Genomic DNA, 15334 nt, shown 5'->3' with positions numbered 1-15334 from the left:
ACATCAGTTTTAAACCAGTCAGGCTTTATGTCGAGTGACAGTATACTGAGAATGTTGAAGTAATACAGTAAAGCTAGTAAGTGCACAAGTCCTGTGATGGAGCGGTATCCTGTTCAGGGTAGCCAGCCTCGGGACCAATGACAGCTGGGATAGATTGGAATTTTTTCACTGGTTAAATTATGTTCTGTTAATTTGAATTGTTCTAAGACTCTTCCTGCAGTAAGCTCTCAAACTGCTGGTGATTGTTGTGCCCAAAGGCAGCTTGCTGCCCGCCATTGATTGAACTAGCGAGGATCCTTTGTATGGGGAAGAGAGTGGGCGGAGAGGGGAGCAGTTTTGGAACCATATTGTCCGTATGTGCAGACACGTGAGTACGCTACATGTCTGAGTCGGGTGGCTTTGCGTCGGCCTTGGGTAATTTCAGACGGCGGTACAAACTAAATGAGACGGACGTGTCCCTCCCGTTGACTTATTTATTTTGACTTTCTGAAGATATGATTGGCATTGCTGCTATTTTTGACTCCCATCAAAGGCTTTTTAAAAAATCTTTGGCAACTCTGATTGTCCCGAAGCCAACCTGTAATCATTTAATGCACTGTACTTCTGTAGAGAGAAAGAGACACTCTTTCACGCTGCTGTCCTAGAAATTCTCTTTTAACTGCTGCTGTGTATTCTGTTTGAAGCCTCCGTTTGACAGCTTCATTTGTGAAGCGTCTCAATTAGGCAGAATATTTCTGCCGACATATCTCGACGCCCAGACTGTCTTACTCGAACATGAAAGCCCAGGCTTAAGGAAGTCATCACACACCTCAGCAGACACAAACACACACACACACACACACACACACACACACACACACACACACACACACACACACACACACACTAAAAATAGAGGCAGCTATCCTACTAACGCTGGTTAATACTCCTCACCCCAGACAGTCAGATTTGCATATCTTTAATGTGCTTTTTTCTCCTCTGCTTTCCTTTTCTAGTTTCTCCTATTTCTCTCTGTCTTATGTGAGTCAGTCTGGCCTTTTATAGGAATTCTCAGGAGGGCTTGCAGTGCATGTTGGGAAGGAGCATTTTGTATCAGAAAAGCAAGAAAAAAGCAGGCTGAAAAGATTTCAACAATTGCGGTAATTAGAGATTTTTGGAAAGCCGAGACACCCCATCGCCACCGACCCCACCTCTTCCTCGCACTTTCACTCAGTCCTTCTCTCTGAGGCCTTTCAGGCCACTGTAATGGTCTCCATCTGGTCTGTGAGGGAGGGGGAAGGAAAGGTATTGAGTCTCCGGGCTGTATAGGACGACCATCTGGGCTGGGCCACTCCCGTGGCTCTGGGACTGCCTCTCAGCTGCACCGACCGACCAGCAGACACTGGTCCCGGCTACATGCCGTAACCCCGGCAGTAACAATGGCAACAATAGGTCCCGGCCCCATTTATTCCATTAAGCCCATGTGAGTCTTCCAATAAATAGTAAGCATTGCAATCTGCTAGTGGGCTGTCACTCTGCTGCCTGCAGTTAGCATATGCTATACTGATGAAAACATGGCAGTGCAGAGCCAGCTGGGATCCTTCCAGTATACAGTGTGTTTATCAAACTCCGGGGACCCATTTGTCCTCTTCCTCCAAGGCCTCGTTCTAGGAGTAAGGCAGCTTTCAAATTCAAGCATAACCCTAACATTACCACCGTAGTTAATGCCGATTGTTAGCGGCTGCAGCCTGAAAGGCTCGGTTCGGGAGAAACGAGCCCGACTTGTAGAAGGAACAGAATTCCAACTGTTGCATATTTGTCAGTGGTCGTGTTCTTGTAGTTTTTCAATGAAAAGAAATAATGCAAAAATATTTCAAGTCTTTCTTTAGGCAATGAAACGATGCGTCCAAACACCAAAACCAATCCAGTTTGCATATCCTGCTACGCGAAGTGACTCCGGAGTGACGTCGCCTATTTTTGCACAAAACCACTGAAGGCGCCAGGTGACTTTTTTTTTTTTTTTAAGTCTAGCGTTGTTGTCAGTAGGACATCCTCGTCATAGACGTTTTTTCAAAGTCAAACTTTTTTTATAATGCTTCTATGTGTAAAGGCTCCGTTTTCACATGTTTGCAGAGGGTGGAGGGCAGGTGAAGGAGGGCGGAGTGATTGTTGGACATCTCCAATATGGTGCCACCTCCTGAGCTAAAACGTAGCTTTTATTTTTCACCAGTGATAAATAAAAGCAAAGTTTTGCAGAAACAAATACAATACAATACAACTTTATTTATATAGCACATTTAAAAACCAAAGTGCTTCTCAATAGTACAATAAATTAAAATTAAATTACATATAGCAAAGTACAAAATACACTGACAGGTGGAAGGCACTAATTAACCAGTAAGCTAAATCAATAAGTATCAGAACATAATTTAAGAATTAAATCAATTCATACACATAAATATCAACTGGAAGGTTATTCCAGCGGTACAATAATATAAATCAAAATTACATAGAGGTGCGGTTGCAAAGTGCAAACACTAACTATCCGAAAATGCTGGGTTAAATAAATATGTTTTCAATCGCGACTGAAAAGATTGGATAGATTCAGATGCACGAATAGCAGCTGGAAGGTTGAGGTTGGGTGTGGCTAAAGCAAAGGCACGGCCACCTCTGGTCTTCAGCTGGTAAATGGTAAATAGCCTTTATTTGTATTTTACTAGTCCCTAAGGACCCTAAAGCACTTTACACATCCAGTCATCCACACACTGGTGATGGCAGCTACATTGTAGCCACAGCCACCCTGGGGCACACTGACAGAGGCAAGGCTGCCGGACACTGGCGCCACCGGGCCCTCTGACCACCACCAGTAGGCAACGGGTGAAGTGTCTTGCCCAAGGACTCAACGACCGAGACTGTCCTAGCCGGGGCTCGAACCGGCAACCTTCCGATTACAAGACGATCTGCCAACTATTGAGCTACGATCACCCACTGGGACCTAGGTTGCACCAAGAGGAATTGGTCCGATGATTTTAGCATTCTCCTAGGGGTATACAGGCTGAGGAGTGCAATAAGGTAGCTAGGCACAATATTGTTTATGATTTTAAAAGTAAGCAATAAAATGTTAAAAACAATACGGTGTTTGATGGGAAGCCAATGTAGGTTGGCAAGAAGTGGAGTGATAGAATCAAACCTTCCAGTTCACGTTAAGAGGCGTGCCGCAGCCTTTTGCACGAGCTGCAGTCTATGAAGAAGGACAGATTGGAGGCTGAAGTAACGGGGGTTGCAGTAGTGTAATCTAGGAGTAACAAAGGCATGGATACGTTTTTCAAGATCCTTGCGCGGTATGTAAGGCTTAGCCTTAGAGATTTGACTTAGTTGGTAAAAACTAGATTTTTCTACGGAGGACACTTGTTTATCAAGCTTAAAAGAACTGTCCAGGAAAACACCTAAGTTGCTTACAGTATCAGAGAGGGAATTAGCAAGGGGCAGTGACTTCCCCAACCAGACAGTACAGTCTAGCATTTGGTGGTGTTCACGAGTACTCCACCTGTGACTGGAGCTTATATGCATATCTTTTCCACAAAGTAATTGCAAACTTTAAGTTAATATTTAGCATATTTTAAACCCTGTGATGCATCTGTTTTCCTACACTGTCACTAACACCTTTTCAATATGTGCTGTGCTGTTGTCTTAACATTGCAAGATTCCCTCACCGTTAGCCATCTGACCACTGTTTCATCACATTCAGTTTTTCTCCAGATGCACACAAATGAAATATTGAAATATCTTATAAAATTATAAAGATATCATCATTTTAACATGACTCTTGTTTGTGGTTTGTTTTTTAGTAAGAAATAAAAAAGAACTGCACTGCTTTACCTAAGATGAAACTGCAGTTTGACACAAATACAAACACGTGCCTGATCTATACTGGGATGGGACTTTATTATAATATATGGTAAATGCTTAACCAGACCACTTAAAGGATGTTGAAGCAAACACAAAACAGAATTTAAGACCCTGAACCGCCGTTGTTTATTTATTAAATAACTGTGCAGTCGAAACGTCTTCTAATCTAAACACAGCTTGACTTCCTTAAGAGCCCTCCAACTATAAACAGTCCGTCCTGTTAGAGCTGACTGTATGTAGTATATTTATTCTTCCCAATTTAAATAAAGTTTCCTGCCGACTGGACGGTCATAAGCAAATAATTTCAACGGAAGCTGCGTGTTGGCATGTGGAGCAGCAGGTATCATCGGATTCATTCCTAAACATGCCCTGTTTACATTCTGGAGAGACGGGAGTTATTGGAGTGTGGTCCCGCCCATGAAGGGAAGCGCCAAAACCACAAACTAAGAATCTCTTCCTGTCATTACTTCAATCTCACCTGAAATATATTTCACCATAATAACTAATCAGTGCTTAAATGAAAAAAACCCACTATAAAATACCACCAACAGCACTTATGCTGCACTAAACTAATGTGAAATAGGCTGTCTAAGGGTCTTTGAACCTTCTGGCCTGTGGCTCATCGTTGTGGAAGCTGAAACCAGAATATGTTAAAGACACGGCGTGCAGCGGTTTTTCTATAAGAGGAAACTAACATCAAATTCGTCAGGGAAGCTAAAGACTGCTGAGCAGACAGTATCTACACCCTCAAGTCACTGTGCATGGTTATTGTAGACTAGTAGAACACTTAGACCTCAAAATTCAAAGGAACTTTTTTAAAGGTTGTAGTATTCTTTGGCATCAGGTTTTCAGTCTTACTAATCATTTGTAGAAGTTACATCCAGTGGCTTTAGTAGTAGCTACTAGCTTTCACCACGCACAAGTACTGAAGTAGACATAAAAAAGCTACGTATGTATAATAGGACTGTCACCATTACGTCCACTATCAAAATCATCGACGACTAATTTAATAGTCGACGCGTCGTTTGAAGCTTTGTAAGATCCCAAAAGACGCAGGAATAAGTAGCAGGATTTAAGAGTGTAATAACGTACTGAAACAGAAGATGGCAGCACTGCATGTACAAGGATGCCAGCTGCCGTTAAACACCAAAGAAGAAGCTGTGTCCGGTATCGAAGCTGTGTCCAAATTCAGAGGCCGCATCCTTTGGAGGCTGCATTTGTAGGCCGATTACGTCACGAGGACTGTCCAATTTCGAAGACTCCTCCAAATGTGGCCCACAAATGCACCCAGATTTGAAGGATGGGTCGGGTGTATCCTTCGTGGCCCAACCTATCCCAGAATTCATAGCGCTGCCCAGCTCAGTTTCCAACACTGGCGGCAGCTACTTGGTTTTAATATTACTCTTATTAATCTTTCTGGGTAACAAAATAAACTTTTAAGATATTTTCAGGCGAGGGTGTAGCTGTGTGAACTTCAAATATCTGCTCGGATTATTAAGACACCACATATTTGTAAAAGCACGCCGACGTTTTCAGAGACGTCTGTTACCCACCCGCTCGATAGCTAGCCGGGAGGTCAAGGGTCACTAGAGCCGTCGAGAACAGTGAACTCCCGGCTTTTCACAGCAGCAGAAAAAATATGTGCTTAATATTGGCAATATGTAAATACAATATGTAAATACACAAAAATGGAACAAATTCAGACCTTTGAATGCAGCAGAAGCCTTTCGACAGTGAAAATGATCAGATTGTGAAATGTGTTAAATATCTACATGCATTCAAATTGCTCGGTGATCATTTTAAGGTCAGTTTCTCTATAAATAAGTGGTTTAGGGAAAATTAAGGAATGGGTAATTAATCATGAAAAAATTCCCCATGCTATATAAAAATGGAGTGTGCGTCATGATATGCTGATTTACTTCAGCTGTTCACTCTGTCCAGTAGTACGTCAGTACTGTCAGTAGTACTGTGATGCTGGCTGTTAAGCAGAAGCAGAGACAGAAGATAAGTGTTGCACCATAACAAACTCATATTTTTGCTGAAAGCTGAAATGTTTGACATTGTCGCAGTAAGCCTTACTGGTTCTTGTTTCACTCGAGCCGAGGCAATTGATACATGGCATTCAAAGCCCTGAAACCTATATTTTCCCTCCAATTTGTCTCCGATTTGTTATTTCAGACTGCAGCTCAAGGCCGACTGAGCACATTAAGTGCGAGCCCTGGCAGCTGAGTGATCGTGTAGCTTCCTTTAGCCTCTTCTAACAGGCTGATTTTGTGCAGGATCTTTAATGGAAATCAGGAGCATGGAGTTTGTTTGCTGCTGTGATAAAGTTGGGTGGGGAAAAGGGTGGATTGGGCGGTAGAAGATGCTTCCATGTAAAAATACCATTAGTATCCATTGTAGCAGCAGTAAATAGGGTATTCCACATGTCCTTCTTTCCAGGAACGGGTTCAAGCTTCTCTGATGCTAAGGTGCATTGAAAAGTGGCTTACAGCTGTGCAGCAACTGAGGACAGTCAGCAGAGCTTTGCATTGGGCAGTTCAGTGGCTAGAAGGGTATGAAGTCATGTGGAATGGCTAAGCATCAGAGACCATGTCGCTGATCAAAAACGTCACCTTTACATGTAGATACAGTATCCTGATGATTTTGACTTTTATTTTGACTCTTTTGTATATTTTATCAGCCAGCCTGCTCTGTCGCACATCATCAGAGGTTTGGTTGGATTGAACTCCCACCTGTACACAGTTAATTTGTAAATTTTTGTAGTAAATTGTAAATATTGTAAAACTTTTCTTCTGTCATTTAATGGTCGGGCATTGTACAGCTACAAGCATTTCACCCCCATGTCATACTGTGTATGGTTGTGTGTGTGTGACAAATAAAATTTGAATTTGAATTTGATATATCTAAAGGTATATTGGCACACCGACTGCTGCGTTGCATCGATATAAAACATACCTGACACGAGATATACTTTTGTGTGAGCTGAATACTCACATACGAGCAATAACCTCTGTGCGAATCAGTGGCCTCCACCCGGTTTGTCATCGATTCCCCTCGTCTGCAGTCTGTCTTTGCCTTTGGCCTCTGTCTGCGGTCTGCCTGTCTGTCACCCCTGACTTTCCCTTTCTGTCTCCCAACAGTCATCCAAGCTATACAGCAGCTCAGCCAGTGGAAGAACGCTGGGCGTGTTGCCAGCTATCTAGGGCGCCAGTTGGGCAGTCCATCAGTAGCATTAAAGACATGTTATCCACCCGAGTGTATCCGTCTGGCTTAGAGCCCTTATCCCCCTGTCCGAGTGCCCCCCAGCCCCATACTTCCTCTGTAGTCACCGAGGGGCCCTGCGTAAAGTGCAAAGTACCCTTCTTGCTTTATCAGCATGGTACCCAGGCATTCGGCTTGCTGCTTTGGGTCTCTTAAAACACGTACACAAATAAATGAGGAGGCTGCTGGAAATAACTACTTTCTCATCTCCAGCCAAGCTGCCCTGCTGGTCAGGTCATTGTCTTTAAAGGGAAAGGGGAACAGAGAAAGCATGCCACTGCTGACCTCCACTCGATGCTTTCTTAAAGAATACAAAGTCAGCAAAGTTCATTTAGCTCTCTTGAAATATAAAATAGACGAGTGGTTCTACAGGGGCTTAAAAGGACTGTTTGTTTCCTGTTATACTTGGTTCAATAATGGACCGAGCATTATTTTTAGCTGTGATGGGGAAAAAAAAGACTGTTTCTGTTTTGATCCTGAATATACAGGATCAAACTGCGTCTTGTCCTCATTCTATCTGCTTTAATATGTATAATGGCCACTGCTTTGTGGCACTCTTATTATTAGTGCTGTCACTTCAAGGGGCAGCTCCGAAGCAAGTTTAGCAACGTTAGGTGAGAAAAAACTTCATTTCTGGCCTTTAACCCAAATCGAAGAGTGGCGTGACATTCAAACTAAACGTTGTCTAATGGGGGAAAAGGAGAGCTGGTGTTCGCAGCAAAGTTCTCTGTTGCCTCACCGAGGCACCGAGTAGTTTTTATCATTCATGTCAGGAAAAGGCCAGCCAACTTTCACAGAGAATCAAATGGAAAAACACGGTATGTGGACATCATTGTCACAGCGAGTGTGCAAAATATAACCCAAAGATTTCTCTTACACACTTTTCTGTAGTTGTGCCAAGAATCCAAGGCAAGCAAACATCCTGGAAACCCTCGACAGTAGCCTCAGAGCAAGGCTTGCTGCAAACAAGTTCTGGATGTAGAGCGGTCACTCGCCAATGCTAATTTACACAATGCAACTGAAAACAGAAACTCTAATGCGACCCAAAAAGACCCGAGAAAACATGTCTGTAAAGTCCAAAACCACTGATGGATGGGCAGCTGTCAGCAATATTGGTTTTCACTTCCCTGATGTAATCGTTTGTTCATGAAAGTTTCATGTTCGTGAACGTTAAACAGACCCGGTGGAAAGATTTATTTTCATGCCATTATAGTTTGAAGTAGCCTCTATTGGTCGACAAGGAAAGTGTTGCTGCAGCCATCAAGGGAAACACTAATGGATGGATGTGCAACTAATGTATGCGGAGGAAAACCCAGAAGAATAAATGCTTTCTGTGCGGATGTTCACGGGAACTCTGCCAAAGCCGCCCAAAGCCAGGTCATAGTGCTGACGTAAATAAATTTGCCTGAACAAGCTGAAACAGTATGCAGACCCAGGCAGCAGGCATTGCGTTTGACATTGCCCGTTGATGTTTTTCTTGTTAGTTGAGTCGTAGGTCTCAGTGACTTTGGCCTACAGACCAGTGGTTTAACCCCTGGCAACCAACAGAAATGTCTTTTTCCCAACTGGCTGGTGAAGGCTGCTGGGCCAAGTAGGTTGCAAAGACCTCCTTTTGATTGCTTTGGTCATTAGCAGATTATAGGTGTTTCCTATAGTTTGCGTGGAAATTGCCAAATTATCTGCTTTGTAAAAGTGGCACCTTTAGAAACAAGCTGGTTTTAGCACACGGCACAACTTTTACTTTAAAGGTGAAGTCAGTTTCTGGTTTGCGTTGCACTCTACAATATCACAGTTTCTTAGCAAGCAGCTTACAAGTGTTTGCAGACCGCTCACCGTCTTTCAAGTCTGTGGACAATTGCTGCAATCTGCCAGCAACCAAAGGAAGTGCATGGAGTTTTTGTTTCAGCACTCTGTAATCAGTGGTTACCAGTCTGTGTTACAGGGGCTTAGCAACAGGTTAGGAAATACTCGTTTTTCCCTAGTATCTGATGGCAACCCATCTCTACGCCTGTGTGACCGAGACGTTAATGCTTTCAGTAGACGACTGGGAACTCAACTTATTTGTAGAACACTGGAAAGCTCATTTTAATTGCACACACGGTTAGTACACCGCTTACCCAGCTTCTCTAATTTGTGAATAAAAGCTCGGCCGTACATTATCGACCTCTCTCATTCTCCCCATAATAAATCTGAAATGCAGTCTTCATCATACACTTGACTGTGTGGCCTGCAGCAGCTGTAGAAAGAAGAGCAGAGTCTGTTTGCAGCTTTATTGAGGAATTTCTCAAGGTGTCATTAAGGGAGGCGGCTGAATGAACTCTGATGAAAGGCTGACTCGGAGTCTTTTGAACCTGTCGAGAATTGATCGAGGCATCGGTGAGCTAAGTGAATGTTGTGCTGGAGCTCACTACACCAATTGAAGGTCAAGTGCTTCCAAAACATCAGAAAGGAATTTTAATCAAAGGATCTCCTTTGGCTTTCACACGCATCTGAAATGATGTTCTACTTCTTACGTTTGTCTTTGTCATTAAGAAAATCTCAGGTTTTCCTTTATTATGGATATGAGTTGCTACAGTTAGTTTCTAACATTAGAATGAATTGGGATGTGAAAGATGGCAGTGGGAGAAAATGACATTTTTTGTGCTCAGCTTCTGCCATTGTTTCTGTTCACAGGAGTGTCCGTGGAAGAACTCGCTCCTGAAGGCCTGTGAGAGGACACACAAAAGGTCAGCCAGTCACATTCACTGTACTGAATGGCTGCAAATCTGTTTGGCTTTTTATCTCAGTCTCCTTTCTCTTTTGACGTGACACTTGTGGCGTTCCCGACAGCTCGCACGTGATCCACAGACATGTAGGCATTCAATCCTGGAAGTGCAGTATTCATAGATTTTGAATACAGGTTCATGCAAACATGTGAAAATCAATGGTTTTCTCACTTCGGCTAAACTGCCCACATTTCTTTTCAGCTCTTTGCAGTTAGAGGACAGTGTATACAGAGTTAAATCTGTCTTTTCTTTGCTCTGACTCATTCTACATGAAAAACACGCACAATAAAGGGCTAATTTTAAGCATAGACATTCGGTTGTCCTACCCAGAATACGTCTCAACCAACACCTGGTAACACTTGACAAAAATTGGGGAAACGAGCAGAGTTTGTGCTTTCCTCTGAATCACACAGAATAACAGGGTGCAATGAAAAGAAAAAGCGGTAGTCGCTGGGACGTTTTTATCTGTTATTGCTTTACTCATTACCAAATTTACCTTGTAAATTATTTTTTTAAATGGAGTCCAGATTTTACAGCAAAGCAACATCAAACTGGAATTCACTCAGCTAATATTACTAATATTACAGATTTGTAAATTACACCACGAGAAGGTCCGAGCTCTTTTGTATTTGTTCATCTTGTTTTCACAAAAGAGCCACTGAGAAAATCAACCAGTCCAGCTCTGCAATGCAAAGGCTTACCTTTAGTTATTTTCTTAACGTTGTCGGAGTCGCAACCTTCAGAAGCGTTTTGCATTTTGTTCTTTGCAGAGAATTCAGAGTTTTGTAGACTTACGAAATTGTAACTGATGAGCCGAGATGTTTGAAAAAATGGCATCTTTATTTGCAATTGGTGTGAAATATTCCAAACTTTTTATTTAATCTGCCCTCAAGAAGCAGAGAAAGTCCATGATACTGCTGGGAAGCATTCATGTAACAAAGTGTTTTGCAGGTTACCTCTGTGGTGGCCATTGCAGCTCTTTTATAGGCCAGTCTGTATTGAGAAGGCGTGGTCTTCAGAGTATTTAAAGGGAGCAGGAAATGGATTGGGGGCCATTTTGAGAAGTTGCTGTCTGTATGTGCACGATGTTGGCAAGAGACAGTAAACCAATTACTTCAGTTAAGATAGAGTGAAGTCTGATGTTTCCCTTACCGCGCCTCTCTGCGTAACAGATACAAACAAAGTGTACCAATTCCCTGTGACCTGGTGTGTCCAAAGGTGCTATACTGCACAACGTTTTACCTCAACAAATAGGATTCATGGAGAGAACGCAAAGAAGTGTTCATGTGTGATGAAGGGCACTAACAGAACATACAGCCGTAATCTTCAAAAACAAAAAGGGTTTTTTTTATACCCCCAAAAAGACAAAATTATTACAAAAATGACAAAAACAAGCTGTTTTAAGAACCAGGTGAGCCCATAAAAGAGGTCAACTTAACAAAACACAACTCAGCGAACTGACCTGCAAGCGAATGAACCATGTGTACACCAAAGGTGAAAACCACAGAGATGATAGCGAACCATAATTTGAGAAGAACCCCGTTCCCCCCTGCGTGGTCACAGCAGATGGTTCAGTCCATTTTATTGGCCTCTGCATTTATCCTCAGCCTCCGCTTTCACCCGAACCAGAAAGGACTGGAGCGGCAGCCAGCTAACTCAGAAAGAATAATTAATATATCATATCCCCATGTCACTATAGCACACAATACAAAACAGACTCTATGCCATCATTTGGGCTGAAGCTTACTGCTGTCATGTGTTACAAACCAACTCAAATGTTTGAATTGGTTAACTTATAATCACTGAAGCTTCACAGCACAAAGTAAAAGTAAGACAGAAAGGTAAACATGTGACCCAAATGTTTTAGTTGTGTGATTTTAATATTATTGGCAATTAATAATGTTATAAATCATTTTAAATAAAAATATTATTTTTCTTAAGAACTTTATTTTAAAGAAATCATAACTCACTGTTGTTTTGCTTCTGTAGCCTAACTAGACCTGCTGTTGATTATTGCAGACTCATGTTAACAGTTTTTAACTGTGAAACAGATGGTTGTTTTCTGTTTTAAACGTTGGCTGGTAGAAGTGAAACAGTGAATCTAAATTTTAGAAAAATATCTGATTTATTTTGAGCAGCTTAGAAAAACGATGACAAAAAGTAAAATAAAAAGCCCGATGATTGGTCAAATGAACGCGGATGACAGAGTCTTTGCTGATTCTGATTCTGATATCAGGTCATGCAGACTAGTTTAAATCTAGATAGGCGGGATTTTCTTTTTATTACATAAATGCTACTATTTATTGTGTAAAATATATATTTTCCTTCATTTTTTGTCAGTACCTAATAGAATGCAGTACATTACTACTGCTGGAAGGTGGCAGTCATGCACCTGAAACCTGTTTGCTGACCACCTTTAACAAACAAAAATAGATGAGGGCACCACGAACTACCAGGTGTCAGACCGGGATTATATGTTACCATATAAACAGCTAATAAAAGCTTTTGTATGGAAGTTCTTAGCATAATTAACGAAAATGAATCTAATGTCTACTGTGCCGGTAAAGCTAGCATCTCAGAGGTCTATCACACCTGTGTGGACTCATAGTAGCAGTTAAATAATTAAATAATCTGATTTTTAATTTTTTTTTCTGTGCCTAAAAGTCTTGTAAACACATTGGTGGCAGAAAATACAGGAATAATTTGAAAAAGCCAAAAACTATTTTTATTTCCAGCTACATGCTGTCCGGCTGGTGAAGACGTAAACCTGACAACATTGTGTCCCCTACATAGTGTTTCTTACATAGACCCTTTTCTATCAGAGATGTGTTCGGCAACATTACTCCTTCATCCTGTCTATTTAAATACCCTCCAAGTGATACAGCTTTTGCTGCAGCAGATTCACAAGAAGTAATCGCTGGCTTACAGTTAGACATCTTGAAGTTTGCCTGTCTTACTAATACATTTTGAAACCTTGTTGTGTAGTGTTAAATTCCGGTTCTTTTGGATTCTTTAGGGCCAAGAAAGACACGACTCAAAAGTGGTCTTTTTACTTTAAAAAATGATCTTTATTTTACGTCTACGTCACACCACACTTTAAGTTTCGATCAAACAGCCTAGTTGGTTTCACTTTCTAGCTGCAAAAGCATGCAGTTTCCCATCAGCACTTTTTGGCACAGAGTGTACTCAGAGTTAGGCCTTTCTTATATAAAGCAAAGTGATCAGCATATTAACATTTAAGATGATAAATTTAAACCTCAACAGGAGTTAGTCAGTCATTGCCCGTACCATCAGCATGATTCACTGCATCATTGATTTTTCAGCTGCATCATTACAAGCAGATACAACCTCAGCATCAGTGCCAGTGGTGAGGCCTACAGACTCTGTAATATCAACATTTGGCTGTAAGTTTGGTTAAAGCTGTCCGAGGGAAGTTCAACTTAATCTGGTTGTACAGTAAGGTAAAGTCAGTACTTTCAGTCCCGCAGCACAAGTTCTTTGTGACCTATGTACATATGCTAATGCCCAGATATTAGGCTTCAAACTTCTGTTGGTCAGTATTATTGTAGAACAAAACCAGCATGATTGTTGTGAGGGCTTAGAATAGAATAGAATAGAATAGAATAGCCCTTTATTGTCATTGTCCATATACAATTGTCAGCGTTCCACACCAACTGTGTGAATAAAATATAAATAGTGGACAGCAGGAATGAAAAGTAAACAGGAGAAATATACAAAAGAAGAGAACGGCACGCATTCGAGAACAGGCTGCAAAGAAAAGCCTTGGTCTGAGTCCGTGTGTGAGCTGAGTGATGAGGGTTACTTAGTGCCTACTTTCAGTGCCGAGTCAGGAAGTGCCACATCGTCAATATAAAATTTAAGGTTTAATTAGAGGGTGTATATAGTGTTGACCTGAAACATGAATGCAGGAATATCATAATTCTCATGGCTAGCAGGGCTCAGCTACTCTGGTATTACTTGGAAATCTGAATGCAGAAACGTTCCTTTCACCCTTGCAGTATGACATCAATAAACACTGTCCATGATAATCAACTCTTATTGATTATAGCATCTTATGTAAGATATGCTCCTCACTGGCTAACTGAGGAAAACTGGACTTAAGACGATATTAATACAAAGTATGTTTTAGTCTCTGAGATGTCATCCAATAAGAGAGCAGTATCCCCACAGTAAGATCCACACTTGACTCCTTCCATGCACGGGTGGAAATCCTTCTCTTTAGGCTTAATGAGACTTAACTAACATCACTGTAAAAAACAAAAATGCAATATAAAAGTATTGTATTTTATCCTGTCTCAGAGTGACGCTGAAAAACTAGTTCATGCATTTATTACTTCCAGGCTGGACGACTGTAATTCATTATTATCAGGAAGTCCTAAAAACTCCCTGAAAAGCCTTCAGCTGATCCAAAATGCTGCAGCAAGAGTCCTGACAGGGACTAGAAAGAGAGAGCAGATTTCTCCTGTTTTGGCTTCCTGTTAAATCCAAAATTGAATTCAAAATCCTGCTCCTCACATACAAGGTCTTAAATAATCAGGCCCCATCTTATCTTAATGACCTTGTAGTACCATATCACCCTATTAGAGCACTTCGCTCTTGCTCTGCAGGCCTACTTGTTGTTCCTAGAGTATTTAAAAGTAGAATGGGAGGCAGAGCCTTCAGTTTTCAGGCCCCTCTTCTGTGGAACCAGCTTCCAGTTTGGATTCAGGAGACAGACACTATCTCTACTTTCAAGATTAGGCTTCAAACTTTCCTTTTTGCTAAAGCATATAGTTAGGGCTGGACCAGGTGACCCTGAATCCTCCCTTTGTTATGCTGCAATAGACGTAGGCTGCCGGGGATTCCCATGATGCATTGAGTTTTTCCTTTCCAGTCACCTTTCTCACTCACTATGTGTTAACAGACCTCTCTGCATTGAATCATATCTGTTATTAACCTCTGTCTCTCTTTCACAGCATGTCTTTTATCCCAACCAATCACAGCAGATGGCCCCGCCCCTCCCTGAGCCTGGTTCTGCTGGAGGTTTCTTCCTGTTAAAAGGGAGTTTTTCCTTCCCACTGTCGCCAAAGTGCTTGCTCATAGGGGGTCATATGATTGTTGGGTTTTTCTCTGTATCTATGAAGCGCCTTGAGGCAACTTTTGTTGTGATTTGGCGCTATATAAATAACATTGAATTGAATTGAATTCAGGGGTATCATTCCCTTTATCCTCATCTTTCCAAGACTTTGGCTGATGAGTTTCTATTCCTTTGCCCAAAGTTGACTTTTATTTTTAGAATAATCTATTTTTTAATTTATTTATTTACAAATATACTAACCAACAGCATCAGGATCATTCACACATGACTCAAATGTTGCTGAATTGTATTGTAACAGTAGTCCTGCCGGGGTCTGGGA

The 15334-nt window shown here is 41.6% G+C and overlaps 1 long non-coding RNA gene across 3 annotated transcripts in view; it reads left to right on the top strand.

Annotated features, from left to right (window-relative positions):
- Window positions 1-15334, top strand: part of LOC143422004 (uncharacterized) — a 119896-nt gene that overhangs the window by 75039 nt on the left and 29523 nt on the right. For all 3 annotated transcript variants that reach the window (XR_013101584.1, XR_013101583.1, XR_013101582.1), the window contains exon 3: window positions 9826-9878. This is a non-coding gene — a long non-coding RNA (uncharacterized LOC143422004). The remainder of the gene's footprint in view (window positions 1-9825; window positions 9879-15334) is intronic.

The sequence above is a fragment of the Maylandia zebra genome, linkage group LG14 (genome assembly GCF_041146795.1).
Source record: "Maylandia zebra isolate NMK-2024a linkage group LG14, Mzebra_GT3a, whole genome shotgun sequence".
NCBI classification, from domain to species: Eukaryota; Metazoa; Chordata; class Actinopteri; order Cichliformes; family Cichlidae; genus Maylandia; species Maylandia zebra.
The sequence above is the reverse complement of the archived record's forward strand: the minus strand, read 5'-3'. Positions and strand labels throughout refer to the sequence as shown.